Here is a 7,384-nt window from a genome sequence, read left to right as displayed (position 1 = left end):
TACTTTGTGGATGGCCCCTTATTGTCTCTATCATTTTGTCTAAGTTATTATTCCGCGCTCCTCACCCAAACAAATTCTTTCCTTAGTGTCCTATACATATGCGCCAATGCATCATCACATCATCAATGACGATCGCGGCTATGTACCGCTATATCGTACACTGTCCAATATGTGAGCACGTTTGAACATGTCAATCCACCGCGCTCCAGTTAAGTAAATCTGACTAAGCTGTTTTCGACGGTTTCGCCAAACCGTGATAAGGGTATGCGATATTTCACATAACTTTTAAATTGATGAAAAGTAAATTAACCCAACAATTCCTACATGCAACATTTTTAATTTATGTTGATTGCTTAAATTACTTTGCGTTGAGTAATTGAATATATTCGGCCTTGTTTTTACAATATCTCACTGCCATCAGTATTCAAAATTGTTTTAGGAAGGTGTCGGCACATAAGGCTGTGCAGCAGAACCAAACTACGTGATCGATGTCATCATAATCGGCTCCGCACCTACATAAGTTGCTATCGACAAGGTTTATTCTGTACAGATGTGCGTTTAGTGAATAGTGATTGGACATAAGTCTCGACATCGTGCGAATGAAGCCTCGACTTAAGTCCTCACCTCTGAACCACGCTCGCCCAGAAACTTTAGGAACTATAGAAAATAGCCACCGTCCAAGTTTGTTGTGTGTCCAATTCCTTTGCCAACTCTGAAGAGTACTCTGACGGACTAATGGGAAAAACTCGTTGTTCGAGAGTTGTCTATTATAAACCTCACCTTCCTGTGCGCCCACCTTTGCTAGCGAGTCCGCCTTCTCATTGCCGTAGATTGCGCAGTGAGATGAGACCCAAACAAAGGTAATCTTGAATGATCTTTCGACCAAAACACACATCTGCTCTCTTATGTTTGTAAGAAAGTAAGATGCGTGCTTAACAGGTTTCATCGACCAGAGTGCCTCGATAGAACTAAGACTATCCGAGAAGATGAAATAATGGTCTACGGGCTGATTGGAAATTATCCCCAAAGCGAAGTCAATTGCTGTCAGCTCAGCAACATAAACCGAACACGGTTCCTGAAGTTTTCGGAAAGTGGCTGAAGTCACATTGAAAACACCGAAGCCAGTGGATCCGTTAATGCGAGAACCATCAGTGAAGTATCTGTTGTTGCAATTGACATGTTCATATTTTTCGGAAAAAGTGAGGGAATGGATATTTTTCGAAGATGATCTGGTATTCCTTGAATGGCATGTTTCATGGACAGATCGTATTCAATGGAGGAACTGTCGTTGGTGAAGTGAACTCGAGATGGATTATAACACGGAAGACAAAGATCTGTTGATATGTAGTTGAGATAAACTCTAAGGAATCTTGAACGACAAATCAGTTCAAGCATTATTTCGAAGTTATGTAGGACAAGTGTGTTACTTGTTCCACATTTGATGAGTATTCTTAGTGAGAGCTCCCAGTAACGGTGCTTTAAAGGAGTTACTCCAGCAAGCACCTCCAGGCTCATGTTATGCGTTGAATGCATACAGCCAAGGGCAATACGTAAACAACGATATTGAATTCGTTCAGGTGGCAATCAGCTGCTGAGAGGAAGCAGAAAGAGCCATACTCTAAAACAGAGAAAATAGTCGTTCTATAGAGTTTGATGAGGTCTTCCGGGTGAGCACCCCACCATGTTCCGGAGATAGAATGTAGAAAATTGATCCTTTTCCGGCATTTTTCTATCAAATACTCAAAATGGAGTTTCCAGGTACATACATTTAGAATCAAACACGACCCCAGGGTATTTATTTATGTCCAAGAATACTGAAGCCAATTGCTCCGTGTGCGCAAAGGCCAGCTGAAGCAACGAAAGAAAGAAGAAAGAAAGAAAGCAACGACAATCGTTTGTTCCTTTCCCTTTTCTAAATCCAAACTGAGTATTTGAAAGCAATGCATTTTCTTCGACCCAATGATCGACTCTTGAAAGGATCATTTTCTCCAATAATTTTCTCATGCATGATAGCATGGCAATCGGTCGGTATGAATTGTGATTAGACGCTGGTTTCCCAGGCTTTTGAATAGCTATTACTTTGACCTGTCGCCATTCAGGTGGCACAATGTTGTACTCCATGAAACAGTTGTACAGGTAAAGTAATCGTCTTTTTGTGATATCTGGGAGGTTTTTAAGAAGATTGAATTTGATGTTATCGCATCCCAGAGCAGAGTTATTCGATGAAAGAAGAGACATAGAAAGTTCCAGCATTGTGAATGGTCCACCCAAAGAACCGGAATCTGTGACTGATTCTCGAAATAGCGGTTCTGCTGGTACGGAATCTGGGCAGACCTTTTTTGTGAAGTTGAATATCCATCGATTTGAGTATTCTTCACTCTCGTTGGTGGAAATGCGGTTCCGCATGTTGCGGGCCGTTTTCCAAAGTGTTGTCATTGAGGTTTCTCGTGATAGTCCCTCAACAAAACGTCGCCAGTAGCTACGTTTTTTTGCCTTGAGAAGATTTTTGAGTTTTCTTTCGAGCCTCAAATACTCTTCAAAAAGCTCGGACCTTCCGTGTTTACGGAAGGCCTTGAAGGCATCAGCTTTCTCAGAATACAACTTAGTCAGCGCTATTTGTATCAACTGATCCCGTTACGATCTTTGCTTGGACCCGTGCTTTCGTTTTACGTTGGACCCGTTTGCGGAAGAAAAATTCCTACAAGCGGTGGTAATCCTGCAGGGACACCGTTCTGAATAAAAAAACCTCTAAGGTCACGTCTCCACGCTCAGCAGTGAGCATTAATAAAAACAAGAGGAAGGGTGAGTCTCTGAATTCTCCACTTCCTTCTAAAAAACAAGGTTTCAAGACCGTCCTGCCAAAGCGCGGAAAAAGTAGAAGGAAGCTGAAGACTTCAGATATTCCTTTTATTTCTAACATTGGAAATCATTCTTCTCCTGAGCAATCAGTTCGATTTTTTTAAATTTATTACCAGATTAAGGCCGGAGTGGCCTGTGCAATACATAAAAGTGTTCTCCATTCAGTTCCACCTGATCGATCCACCTTGCCCGCTGCGCACCTCGCCTTCTTGTTCCCGTCGGATCGTTGTCGAGAACCATTTTCACCGGATTACTGTCCGACATTCTGGCTACGTGCCCGGCCCACCGCAGTCTTCCGATTTTCGCGGTGTGAATGATGGATGGTTTTCCCAACAGCTGATGCAACTCGTTGTTCATTCGCCTCCTCCACGTACCGTCCGCCATCTGCACCCCACCATAGAAGGTATGCAGCACTTTCCTTTCGAAAACTCCCAGTGCGCGTTGGTCCTCCACGAGCATCGTCCAGGTTTCGTGTCCGTAGAGAACTACCGGTCTAATAAGCGTTTTGAAGATAGTCAGTTTGGTACGGCGGCAAACTCTATTCGATCGGAGCGTTTTGCGGAATCCAAAGTATCGTTATCAGCGGTCACCAGTGAGCCCAAGTACACGAATTCGTCAACCACCTCGATTTCGTCACCACCGATAGAAACTCGTGGTGGGTGGCTTACATTGACCTCTCTTGAGCCTCTTCCTATCATGTACTTCGTCGACGTGTATGACTAGTCCAATTCGCTTTTCAGTCTGATGTAGGCTTCCTCCATCCTCTCAAAGTTACGTACCATGATATCAATGTCGTCGGCGAAACCAAATAACTGGACGGACTTCGTGAAAATCGTACCACTCGTGACAATCCCTGCCCTTCGTATTACTCCCTCCAAAGCGATGTTGAATAGCAGACACGAAAGACCATCACCTTACCGTAACCCTCTGCGCGTTTCGAAGGAACTCGAGAATGCCCATGAAATTCGAACTACGCACATCACCTGATCCATCGTCGCCTTAATCAACCGTATCAGTTTATCCGGGAATCCGTGTTCGTGCATTGGCTGCCATAGCTGGTCCTGATCGATTGTATCATATGCGGCTTTGAAGTCGATAAATAGATGATGTGTGGGCAGGTTGTATTCGCGGCATTTCTGCAACACCTGACGTACGGCGAACACTTGGTCTGTGGTAGAGCGTTCGCCCATAAATCCCGCCTGTTACTGCCTCACGAACTCTCTTGCAATTGGTGTTAGTCGGCGGCATAAAATTTGGGAGAGTACCTTGTAGGCGGCGTTCAGCAATGTGATTGCGCGGTAGTTGTTACAATCCAGCTTATCGCCCTTTTTGTAGACAGGACACACTACACCTTCCATTCACTCCTGCGGCAGAACCTCATCCTCCCAAACCTTGGTAATCACCCAGTGCAGCGCTCTAGCCAGTGCCTAACCACCGTGTTTAAACAGCTCTCCTGGTAGTTGGTCAACTCCAGGGGCTTTGTTGTTTTTAGCCGGCCGATCTCCTCCTGGATTTCCTGGAGATTCGTAACCGGAAGTCGCATGTCCTGCGCGCGTGCTCCTAGGTTCATTACCATACCGCCACCGTTATCTGTCATATCGCCATTCAGGTGCTCTAAGTAGTGCTGCCGCCACCTTTGGCTCACCTCACGCTCGTTTGTAAGAAGGTTCCCGTTTATGTCCTTAAACATATCGGGCTGTGGCACGTGGCCCTTACGTGAACGGGTCAACTTCTCATAGAACTTTCGTGCGTTATTAGTGCTATACAGTTCCTCCGTCTCTTCAATGTCTCGATCTTCCTGCTGGCGCTTTTCCTCCGAAAAATCGAGTTTTGTCTGTTCCGCGCCCGTTTGTATCGTGCCTCTTTCGCCCTCACCCAGACAACCAGAATGCATGCATAATAGAATTGTTTTTCTGTTATGCGATGCCTATGCGCACAAATTTCATCGCTTACCAGTCGCGAAAACACTTTTAACGTACAAAAGTGGAGGCGATATAAGTGTATTTCTTATCCGACGTTGCACGGAAGTGTATGCGAGGTGCACGATTTTTATGCGAGTTTGTTCGTTATGCATTGCGATGTAGTTTGTGATAACAAACTCTGTTTGACAGATAATCCGATTTCATGTGAGTTTGATTGCAGGAATATGCGATGTCAACAAATGAAGCTGGAATAAACTCGTAAAATAGCCTACTGTGCGGGAAAATTTATAAAAAAACTGATGAGCTTTGCACAACAATGCGAATCTGATGAAACTTGGATCGGTAAACGATTTTGATCGTGCATTCTTATGCGATGTGTGGTTGTCTGGGCATGCGGTGTTGCAGCAATCTTGCCCATGCTGTATTCTTCTCCTCAACTAACTGCTCACATTCGCCGTCATACCAGTCGTTTCTCTGATCCGGAGCCACCGTGCCTAGTTCCAATGGCGGATCGAATATCTCTGCGCCTAGCTGCTCTTCCGTTGGGAGTGCCACTTCCAGCTGCTGCACGTAGTCTTGGGCTAGTCTACCGTCTTGTAGCCGCCCAATGTTTAGCCGCGGCGGACGACTCCGATGCGTGTTGTACACCATCGAGAGTTTTGAGCGCAGACATACTGCAACGAGATAGTGGTCGGCTTCAATATTCGCTCTGCGGTAAGTGCGTACGTTCGTGATGTCGGAGAAGAATTTACCGTCGATTAGAACGTGGTCGATTTGGTTTTCCGTTACTTGATTAGGTGATTTCCATGGTGCTTCGGACTACCATTACGCGGGAGGCTGCAAAGTTTATGCGTCGTTTGCCGTTTTCGTTCGATACGGTATGCAGACTATCCGGTCCGATGACCGGTCTATACATTTCCTCCCTTCCTACCTGAGCGTTCATGTCACCGATGACGATTTTTACGTCCCGCAGTGGGCATCCATATAGTTTATCCTGTCGCAACCTGCGAAGCCTAGCGACTTGCAGTGCCATGTTCCAAGCTTTCAATCGTGATCCATTATTCGTCGCCTAGGTCGTTGCGAATTGTATCGAGTCGTAATATATTATATACTAGCGAAAGAAACCCAGCTTTGCCCGGGCGTTGAAAATGTCACAATGAACTGTTTGCAGCACCGCACTCTAGATCAATTTCCGTGAGTTTGTTTTGTTTTCCTCAACAGCTGACCCAAAATAGTATTCTAATGATTTTTTACATTGCCCCGTTATATTCACCAACTTTTTGTATATACAAACCTTGCGGTTCCCAAAACGAATCGATTAGGGAAAAAATCTAGCAAATCGGTCAACCCGTTCGCGAGTTAAATCGTCAGGAAGGAAATCTCAACTCATTTTTATTATATAGATTATATATTATAATATATTATCTTCTATGTCGTTCGTAATGGTTGTTTTAAAAGGCGGCTTATTGGGCCTGCGCACACCTCCTGTCTCGTCGGAGGGCCGTCGTGTCAGGACTGTTCGGCGTCCCACCTAACACCAGGACTTGGGCTTGTGTGCTTTGAGCGGCACACGGTCGCTTTGGCGGAGCCTACTTGCGGATACATGCAGCTTTTTATAGAGGTTTAACAGGGCTCCTCCACATGGCCTGGGAAGGGGTCGTCAAGCCCTTGGACATAGTCCCTAAGATTTGGAGTTGTCAAATGAAGCAAAACGGACCTAGAAGACCTTGAAAGAAAGTTGAGGAAAGCGTTTCGAGAAGCAGGCATGCGCCATCCCCAATCAGCGCTAGAGAGATTCACCCTTCTATGAGAAGAAGAAGGGGCTGGAGTACATCCAGGCACTGTTTATCGAACAGTACACGGAGTATATCGAGCAGTTTGTTGTGCTGATAGAGGATACAGTGCTCTGCATCTTGCACAGGAGAATTACAGCATCCACTGCAACTTACAGACTGTGGAGGAGAAGATTGCAGCATGGAAAGCTGTAGAAGTGTACGGTGCCCACCCTCATCAACTTGAACAACAGCAAATTGATAAAGTCAGTTGTGATAGATAGAGAATGCGGTTCAATTTCGTTTCCCTGTTTCTGCTCCCCGGCCGAGCTGGGTTGAGATCGCCGGGTTTGTGCGGCAATTAGATGTGGATGTATCGTCTATGGAAACTGTTTACAAAACAGCAATGGACAGATCACTGTTTGTTAAATTTGTTTCACTGGATGCAATGCAGGATGCATTGAAGAAAAATGTGGTACCAAGAAAGTTTCAATATTCTAGTGGAAAGACAGAAAGACAGTAAATATGATGGTTGCAGGCAGTAATGTCCACTACATCCATGTATTTGACTTACCACCTGAATTACCGGATAGTGAGTTATTGTCGCGTCTGGTGGAATACGGAAAAGCAGAGCGCGTGATCCAGGAAAGATTTCCGCCCAACTTAGGATTGGATCATATGTTTACTGATGTGCGAGGGGTATATCTGGATGTTCAGAAGGAAGTTCCACCGTCGCTTGAAGTACTAAATTGGACCGGCAGAATATTTTACCAAGAGCTTCGAAATAAATGCTTCGTGTGTCGAGAGGAAGGCCATCGGAAGGACTTGTGC

This window comes from Armigeres subalbatus, chromosome 2 (genome assembly GCF_024139115.2).
Source record: "Armigeres subalbatus isolate Guangzhou_Male chromosome 2, GZ_Asu_2, whole genome shotgun sequence".
Classification (NCBI taxonomy): Eukaryota; Metazoa; Arthropoda; class Insecta; order Diptera; family Culicidae; genus Armigeres; species Armigeres subalbatus.
The sequence above is the reverse complement of the archived record's forward strand: the minus strand, read 5'-3'. Positions refer to the sequence as shown.